The following is a 10,678-nucleotide window of genomic DNA, read 5'->3' on the forward strand; positions in this document are numbered from 1 at the left end:
TTATTTGTTTGTTTGTTGGGCGCTAGGTCGCTTACTTGGTTTGTCCCTCCACTCCACTAACACATTATCATTATCTTGATAATTGCTATTGCCATTATGAACACAGCGTGTACACCATTTTTTTACCCTAAACAAATTCCATTCTCAAAGTTCCATTGCTGCAATGATTTCGGTGTGCACTCCAGGAGCAAAGAAGCAAAAAAACAACGACTACAACTCGACAAAACTTTTACCACAAAAGTAACAGGACAACAATACCTTCTCACCACTTTGTTACTTTAATGTTCTTGCGTCCTTGCGTCAAAACTTTTGTTGTCAGTGACTGAATGAACGATGGACAAGGAGTTTCAGTTTTCAGGTAAATTTTAGTCTAAACTCTACTTCTTTGCTGCTGCCACTGCTGCTGCTATTACTCTTATCTGACATTTTGGGGGCTCTTTTGGGGTCAGTTGTGAGTTTATTCGATTTTTTTCTTCTTCTGCTGCTGCTGCTGGACTGACTTTAGCTGTGACGTTCCTACAAACAATGCGCTCCATAGTTTTTCTGATAAATCATAGTTTCTCATATTTTTGTGTGAGTGGGTATGTGTGTGTGTGCGTGTGTTTGTTTGTTGGTAGAAAGAACTTTTCTAATACACTTAAACAAAACATTTGTTCTAACAAAAGATTGTTTGGTTGAATTTGTAAATCAGATAATGGCATTAAAATAAGTTGAACATAATGCAACTTGTTCTACATGAAAAGTAAAAAAAATAACAACAACTTTTGCACATTAGAATATTATATGCTGGTTGCTTATTACATTATAGTAAAATGAATAATTTAAGAGGTTTTACGCAATTGAGCACCACTAGGAGTAATGAGATTTGTTTTCAGTCCATAAAATCATGATTATTTAAAATATGATTAAAATGGTAAGTTAGCAAGTATCAGTCGATTTTCCACAGATATATCATCTCTATGTCGTCGGTGTCATTTTGGCTGTTTTTCGAAAAATTAATGTTTGCATTTTGAACAACTTGTTTTTGTAATCGGCTGGAATTTTTAAAAATAATACAAAAATTCTTCATAGGAAAATTCTCATGAATGTATTCTTGGAAACAAAGAATAGAATAGAGAGAGTTCTTATTAATTATTTTATTTAGTTTACATAGGACTATACCATAAAGTCAACCTACATGACCTATTTTTGAATCATTAATTCTTGAAGTCATCCATAGCTCTTTAGAAAATTTCAAAGCTCTATATTAAATGTTTTGAAATATAACTTAAAATATTGGGGCCCCTATGTTTATGGTGAAGGCTATGTAAAGGCCCTAAAAGTTTGGCTCAAGAAGTCGAAACTCCTCTTGGGTTTTGATCTACTATTGGGCACTGAAACTGCAGCGAATTCGGATAAAGCGTGAATTTGATGAAAATATTTTTTTTTTTTTTTGGTGCTGCACAATTGTCAGGCTTTATCCCTTATTGTTGTTTTTATAAAAACAACGTTTGTTTATTAGTGGTAGGTAGGTATTCCCAGCCTTACCACCTGGTAAACATTACCACCGTTCTCCACTAATAAACAAACGTTGTTTTTATAAAAACAACAATAAAGGGATAAAGCCTGACCATTTGCAACAACAAAATACTACGGTATCCCGCACAAACAAGCCACACTGTTCTAAACTTTTTTTTATAAACCAATATTGATGATTTGGTACATATTATATACAGGGTGAGATAATAAGCTACAACAAAGTCAATTATTCTTTTTTTTTAATTTTTTAAATGAAATGATGTCGGAAATAACATCAAATTTTAGAATAAGTTTAGATTTTTTCGAATTGGTCAGCTTTGGCACGAATTATGGCCTTCAAAGTGCCAATGAAACCATCGCCCGCTGCCCGAAAGTTGCTCTGCGGTATTTTGGCCGATTCCCGGCGAAACGCTTGCTTGAGGTTATCGACACTTTGGTATTTTTTAGTGCCTACCTTGCTTTCCAAAATACTCCAGACACAATAGTCCAACGGATTTGTATCCGGAGATTTTCGTGGCTATTGTGCACTGGAAATGAAGCGAAGAACCTTATTTGTAACCATTCTTGTGTGACGCGTGCTGAGTGCGATGAACATTCCATTCCATTCCAAGGTCTGCGGCCAAAATGATTGCATGCCGAAGGCTTTAATACACCCTCCTGAATATATTCGCGATAATATTCGGCATATATTCCGATGCACGGTCGGTTAATATGAGCGGAGAGCGACAATCGGCGGTTATGGCGGCCCACACCATCACCATGGCCGGCACTTGAGTTCTGGTGGCCAACCGAAGGTGCACATTTTTGGCTGACCTCTTTGGCAAGTAAACACGATCATTTTGTTTGTTTACAAACTGTTGGACCACGAATGTTTTCTCATCGGAGAAAACCAAATTCGGCAGTTCACCACTTCCGGCTAAGCGAAGCAACTCTTAAGCTCTTTTGAGCCTATTTTCTTTCTGTTGCGGTGTAAGTTCTTGCACTTTTTGGAATTTCAATGGCTTCACCCCGAGCTCATTTTTCAATATTTGCCGAATTGAATATTTCGATATGTTCAGCCCACGAGCTATTTTTCGGCCACTTTCGACGCGGGGTCAATTCGCTTCTTTACTTTTCGAACCATTTCTGCTGGTGTTGCTGTTTTCTCCCGTCCACTTCCTTGACGTCGGGCTACGCTACCAATATCACGGTAACGAGCGATGGTACGAGACACAAACGATTTATTCACATTTAGATGTCAGCCAAATATAAAGAAATCACACTATCATGCTTGAATTCCATTACGAATAAATTTTTCCTGGAAAATTTGTACGCTTGTAAGGAACATAATGAGCTGTCACTGGAATAATTTAACAGCTGTCGGAAGAGTGGCTAAGAAATGACAGCAGTCAGAATTTGGTAGCAGTTTTTTCATCTCACCCTGGATAAGTACTGTACTAAATGGTAATTTTGGTACAATTCCGTTTTGTGTGAACGGAAGAGTATCTGGTAATCTGAAATGTTGGTTATGGGGTCTCTGTTGATGTTGGATAAAAGGTAGTTTTGAAAGTATGTGCTACAAGTGCACTAAAAGAACAAGGAGTGCTATATTTGGTAAAATTTAGTATTGGGTCAACAGATAATGCTTGAAATCTGAAATTTTATATTTGGGTCGCTGTTCATGTTCAAGAACTAAATTTGGTATTTGGTGAAGTGGTAGAGATAAAATTTTGAAATTTGATATTGAGGTCTCTGTTGGTTTCTGGGATTGTGATCTGGTGATGGTTTTGCAAATGTGTAAACTAATTGTTCGAAAAGTACTAAATGGTAAGATGGTTGGATCACTGTTTGTGTCAAGGATGGAGAGATGTACCTGACCTACCACTGATGCACATATTAAGATTTAAAGAGTTAAAATCCTTTTTTGTTCAATAAAAAAAATATTTTCTTTAAAAATGTTGACCTGCGGGACTAAAGCTAAAAGGCCTACCTTCAAACTCGTTCTAATGTTGACTAAAATATTGTTACAAAAACATTCTTTCCCAGACACTGAACATCTACCATAGAGTTCCCCTGTTAAATTACTTCTGATTTTTGTAGAACGTGACCTTTATTTTCGTATAGGCACTCTTAAAATAAACTTTGTATTTCTCACAGTGTTCCATTTCAGTTTCACTACTTCCTACATAGTTTACAAGAAAGCTACAAGTTTTCCGAAACGATCACTTGTCTAAGAAGGCAACAAAAAACACAACAGAAAAGTAAAACCAAGCGGAAGTCACAATTTAGAGACCTGGCAAACGAACTACAAAAATGGAGTCTACCTTTGTCTCAAATGCAAATGTCACTTTAAAGGACATAAATGTACTTTCTCATGAGCAAACAAATGCACATACACACACATTCGTACAAAGGCACCTGTGCACAACAAACATTCACAGGCGAAGATGGAAAAAAGGCTAAATGAAAACGACAAACATAAGACAATCGGCAGGACATACATCTGTCTCTCCGTGTGTGTTTTAACGTCCTGTGTAAAATATCGGACGGAAATGAACACAATACTGACGCACCACACAGACATCCGAGTCACATAGATGCTTGCACACCGACAGAACTTACATTAAGGACGAGGACGAGCACAAAGCACGCAACTGCATGACAAGGAGAACGCATTCAGGAAAACATGAAAAAATTCAGCGGCATTGTTTCAAATGGCATGTTTCTTTGTGTGTGTCCTATATTGTTGTTGTTGTTTTATTTTTCTTCTTTTGCTCTTTCGCTGTTCTTCTTTTGTCAGTCGACTTGCTCTTTTGTTGGATGCGAAACGAAGCAGCCACTGTTGATTTTCATTTCCATTTGCATCCTTTGTTTGGCTAACTTCTACAGTTACTTTTGGTCTCCTTTTTCACCAGTTAAGACAGGTGATGAACACTTAAGGCAATTTTCAAGATGTAAGACTCCCAAGACCAAGAGGGAGATGGGAAAAAATTAAAACCAAAATTTTTCACATAAAACAATTTTCCAGCAATACTGGAGTGTATTTTATTAGAATTTGTGAAGTTTTGTGGAATGAATATTTTTTGTGTCATAAAAATCGTATGAGTCTTAAGAGAGAAAATTTATAGAATTTAGTTAAATGCCTTATCTAGCGACACAAGACGTTTAAAGTTCGCCTTTCTCTCTGACAAGAGATTGCTGCACTCAGAAGAACTCCAAAAAATTCCAATCAATAGTAGACCTATTACAAATATTAATAGAAGATCATTACCAGGTCTACCAGAAGAAAGAAAACTATTAAATAGTCAAGTATCGGGATTTAATATTCGAGTATCTTTTTGCCAGTGAAATCGGTTGTAGTTAGTAATAAAGTCCCCAAAAGTACAATAAAGTTGGTGGTGCCTATATAAGGCGCCGCACAAAAAAAAAAAAACCGTAAACGTCGTAAAACGTGGACATGGAGGTCAGCTGAAAATTTGCACCTTCGGTTGGCCACCAGAACTCAAGCGCCGGCTGTGGTAATGGCGTGGGCCGCCATAACAGCCGATAATCGCTCTCCGCTCGTATCAATTGACCGTGGTATCAGAATAAATGACGAAATGACAAGAGGACATCCCCTCAGCAACATCGCACCAAGCACGCGCCACCCAAGAATGGTTACAAAATGAGGTTCCTCGCTTCATTTCCAGCGCACAATGCTCACCAAAATCTCCGGATACCAATCCGCTGAACTATTGTATCTGGAGTATTAAGGAAAGTATGGTTGGCACTAAAAAATACCAAAGTGTCAATCACCTTAAGCAAGCGCATCGCCGGGAATGAGCCAAAATACCGCAGAGCAACATTCGGACAGCGTGTGATGGTTTCTTTGGCCGTTTAAAGGCTATAATTCGTGCCAAAGATGATCAATTCGAACAAATCTTAATATGATGCTATTTCCGACATTTCCTGCTTTCATTCAATAAAATTTAGCAAAAAAATTAAAATTATGGCGTTTTTCTTTGTAGAATTTTTTTATCTCATCCTGTATTTCCCCGATATCATTACTATCGAGGGCATATGCTGCTATGCGAGACAAATACAACAAATCGTATGAACAACATACATGGGAGCTATGGCTATACTGAACCGATTTTCACCAAATTTGACATTCTTGTTTCTAGGCCCAATTTGGTCGTAAGTGCCAAATTCCATCCCATTTGGCCTAATTTTACAAGTTTGCTGCTCAATACAAGCCAATCGGACAAAGATATATATGGGAGCTATATTTAAATCTGAACCGATCTCTATAAAATTTAGCGAAGGTATTTCTGAACTGTATTTGATATATTTCCCCAAATATCGTCGTTATGGAGCGCATATTACGGCTGCGGATAACAAAAATATAAACTCGATGAACAATATATAGATGAGGCTATAGCTATATCTAAACCGATGTCAATAAAATTTAGCATACTTATTTTCAGGCCTAATTTGGCTGTATGTGTAAAATTTCATACTTTTTAGGCTGATATTACACGTTTAGTGCAAAATGAAAGGAAAACCGGACGAGGATATATATGGGAGCTATATCTAAATTTTGACCATCTCCAATATCAATAGGGTTCGTCTTTGGGTCAAACATGTGATTTGTACAAAATTTTCAGCTGGATCGGGCAATAAATGCGACCTATATTTTGTTTACATAAATAACTAGACAGACAGACGGACATTCATAAATCGACTCAGAATATGATTCTATGCTCATCATCAAAAGGAACTATGGATCTATCTCTTTTCCTTTTGCCTGTTATAAACAAATGTACAGAGACGTAATACCCTGACCATCGTGTGGTGTAGGATTTAAAAATACACATAATTTTGTGTAGACAAATTCAGAGCTCTAGCTTTCAGCGATCATTTAATAGCATTGGTCCAATTGTCTGTGCCTTTTACATTTTTTTTTTGTGAATTTCTAGAAACTTCCGTATTATTGAACTTTTTTCCAAAAGAAGTCTGCATCCAAATCAGTCTGTCCATATGCAAAGTTATAATATAACAAGTAAAAAAGTATCGGTCAGATATATACCCTCAACCAATATTCGATTTTTCTAAGGAAGGATATAGACCGATATATTCCGTCTTACTGCCAGATCTTAGGTTCATGAAAATAGTAGGATGTGTGAAATTTGAAGACAATCGGACTTTTACATCATATTTTTTAAGAGTTATAATTATTTACATTTTAACCCTTTGTGGGAGAGGCACTTGATGGAGTGGACCAATATTATTCATTTTGGCACGAGACCTAAACTGACGCAAATATTAGGATTTGCAAAGTTAGAGTAATATTAGATTATTTTTTCTGTGCAGAAAAAAAATATTTTTTTTTTTTTTTGGAAATTTCGACCCTAAGTGTGAGAGGTACCAAAGGAGTTGACCGATTTTGCCCATCTTAACACCAGACCTTGGGTTAGTATAAATATTGGGATGTGTGAAATTTTAAGACAATCGGACTCTTACACCACATTTTATGAGAGTTATAATTATTCAAAATTTTGACCATTTGTAGGGGAGGTACTTGATGGACCTAGCACTGACGCAAATATTAGGATTTGCAAAGTTGAAGCAAAATCGGATTATTCTTTCCTTTTCTGTGCAAAAAATATATATTTTTTGAAATTTTCGACCTTTTCTGGTGGAGGAACCAGAAGGAGTGTACCGATATTGCCCATCTCCGAACTCGATCTAAGTTTGACAAAAATATTACGATGTATCCAGTTTGGACCAATCGGATACTCCAGCCAGCTAGACGGACGGACGGACATCGCTAGATCGACTCCAAATGTTCTGAAACGGATTTAGTCCAAAGAGATACGTTTTGACCGTATCAAATTGTATATACCCTCTGTAGCCATATGACTGAGGGTATAATAAAATATATACATGTTACTCGCTTTTGAATACCTACAATTTTTAATAATGAACCTTATCATTTACCCTTTTCTTTAAAGCACTTAAAAATCTAATTATAATAATTCCATTTTCTAAATTAAACTTACTTTGGTTTTGGCTAGGTTGCAAGTCCGTTAATGAAAATTTAACATGCTTTGGATCATCAGCACCGGCACAGCAAGTAATTAAATCGACTTCATTTCCCGGCCGTTGACCGCCAACAATGACCGTAACCATTGGAAGGGCCTAGAGAAAATAAACAAAAAAGAAACGGAAAGCAATAGCATGAATGCCAGCTAGCCAGTCAGCCAACATGAGGAAGCTCATTATAAACAAACATTTCAAACGCAACATTCATGATGTTGGCCACAAACAATTTTTCGTTTTAGTTATAACACATTTCCTGGTTTAAATGGTGAAGGTGGGTGAGTACAAAAAAAAAATTATTTAAATTATTTTTTTAAACCAAATTTGTCTGATTTAAATATTTTTTCATTAAGAAGAAAAAAATCACAAAAAATGTTTCATTTCCAACTAATTAGCATGAGTTGCATTTGATTTTTGTTTGTTCTTATTGTTTTATCTTTATATTCCATTCAAAAATTAAAGAATCTGCCGGAATTGCATTTTCACTTACCATGGGCAAAACATAAACCGTCATTGTAATCAACATGTTCACCAATCAAATTAACACGTCCCGGTGCACAGCAGGCTAATTCTGGCTCTTGGCCAAAATTTTGACGAAATGTCTCTTGGCCGCTTCTAGAATCTCCTCGAATGTTGGTAGCTTTGCGGTTAGCAATGAGCTGGAGGTGGAGGAGGACATCTTTCTATTTGGTTTTATTGCTTGGTTGTAGAATTTTCCGGGGTTTTTTTTATTGTTGGCTAAACCGACGACTGACGATGATGTTCTGTGTTGTTGATACACCACCACTAATGATGTTGTGGCTGATGAAGATGACGGTTTGATGTTCGATGTACTGTGATAGTGTTGATGTGGCCTATCGTCCGGTTTTTTCAAAAGCTTCGTTTGAGTTTTTGATTGACTGTAATTTAAGGGAAACGAAAAAGAAGGCTAAATGTGAGGGTTTATTGGAGCATTTAAAGGGGAAAATAGCTTTTATGCGAGCACCCTTAAAGAAAATTCATTGGTTCTGTTGCGATTTTAAAGCAAAATGTGTAACAAATCGAAATATTGGTCCTGCACATAGGATTTTATATATGGATCTCCCTATCTCGCTGAGTCGATCTAGCTATGTATAACCGTCCGCCCGTCTGTCCATGTTAATTTTTAATTACGCTATAGGTTGCAATTATGGCCCGATCCTCATGATATTGAATATAGGGGTGGGGTTAGGGTCAGAATAGAAAAATATTGTGTTTGTAAATGATCGCAATATATTTAGGGGTAAAATGGACCAAAAAAAGAACATTTCCTTATTTTGCAATTGCAGTTTGGCGGAAGCCTACAAATTTGGATGGTCATCGAATAAAATTTAGCGGATAAAATGGACCATAACTTTTATGTAAAAAAAATACGAAAATTTTCACTAACCGCAACATTTTTAATCCCAGCGAATTCACAAATACACTAAAAGTTCTCTCCTATCGTCCGACCCTCTCAAAATTTTGCATGGTGCTACGGGTTAGGGTCAGAATTGAAGCCTACATTTTTTGAAGATGTACATTTAGGGGTTCAAATGGACCAAAAATTAAAATTTTTTTGATTATGCAGAAGCTCTGCAGGTCACAATTGCAAACCAATCTACACGGAATTTAGCATGTGGAACGCATGGACCACAACTTTCGTGTGAAGTAGTTTTGAATACCTATCAGCACGACCGATAGCGTACATATAGGACAAGTGCCCCCGTACAAAAGCGAAACTTAAAATTTGTGCAGGGCTGTATGGCATTATTTTCAAAAACGAATTCTAGCAAATTAGATTTGGACCTAAGGGGCTTCCAACATTTATATTGTTGTAGGTATCAAATGGACGGTCACGTATGCCTACAAGCTTTCTTTACTTGTTTTTCATATACGTTTACAAGGACAAATATACATATACCCCCAGCATATCGACATATATCTTCATTAAAACAAGTAAAAACGTGTTAAGTTCGGCCGGTCCAAAATTTTAATACCCTCTAAAATGAGGTAATGAAAAAATGAAAGAATTAAAATTGAATAATAATAATAATTTAAAATGCCGTAAAATCGAGAACCTTTATGGGGAAAGTTCCGAAGATGTGGCCTATATTGTTCATTTCGTATCCGACCTAAGTCTCATATAAATGTTACAACGTACCAGATTTGGGCCACATCGACTACTTTCTTCACATATTATAAGATATGTGATAATTTTTGGAAAATGTTAAAATTTGCGTAGGGTACCATGTTAGCGGCCGAAGTATTCACATTCATTTAATAATGAACATTTATTCCCAATTTTATTTTTTTTTATTATTTAGCTTTAAAATAATCGCACGTTGTAAGATATATAAGTATTGACAATTGAGACGCTTTTTGGCGGAGGTACCAGAAGGGAAGGCCTATATATATCATCTTTACACCACATCTTGTGTTAGTAGAAATAATGGAATGCGAGAAGTTTGGAAAGAATCAAATGCTTATTTCGCATTTTATGTGAGTTAAAATTATTCAACACTTTGACCCGTTGTGAGGAATATATCAAGAGGAGTGGACCGATGGGATATCTTCACACCAGATATTTTGCTAATAAAAATATTGAGATGTGTGAAATTTGAAGAGTACTGGGTGCTTATTTCGCTTTTTCTGAGAGGCATAATTATAAATTATTTTGACCCGTTGTGGGAGAGGTACCAGAAGGAGTTGTTCGATATGTTGCCTCTTTATATCAGATCTTGTGTTAGTAAAATATTGTGATTTGCAAGTGTTGAAGACAATCGGACTCTTATACCACATTTTATAGGAGTTATAATTATTCAAAATGTTTGCCCTTTGTGGAGGAGATAATAAAAGAAACAGGCGGATGTATCCATCTCCATAGTAGATTTTGTGTTAGTGAAAATATTTGAAAAGAATCGGATGCTATTTTCGCCTTTCATGGGCTTCATGGTTATTCAAAATTTTGAAGCAATGATCCTATAGATCCCATCTCCACACTGCATCTTGTGTTGATAAAAATATGAAATGTGCGAATTTTGAAGATAATCGGAAACTTATTACCCTTTTAACTGACCTAACACTGATGAAAATATTATGA

General features: G+C 36.2%; 1 pseudogene; it reads right to left on the bottom strand.

Annotated features, from left to right (window-relative positions):
- Positions 1–8,476, bottom strand: part of LOC131801824 (galactokinase-like) — a 29,727-nt pseudogene extending 21,251 nt beyond the window's left edge.
- Positions 8,477–10,678: the final 2,202 nt, after the last annotated feature.

The sequence above is a fragment of the Musca domestica genome, unplaced genomic scaffold, assembly GCF_030504385.1.
Source record: "Musca domestica strain aabys unplaced genomic scaffold, Musca_domestica.polishedcontigs.V.1.1 178, whole genome shotgun sequence".
NCBI classification, from domain to species: domain Eukaryota; kingdom Metazoa; phylum Arthropoda; class Insecta; order Diptera; family Muscidae; genus Musca; species Musca domestica.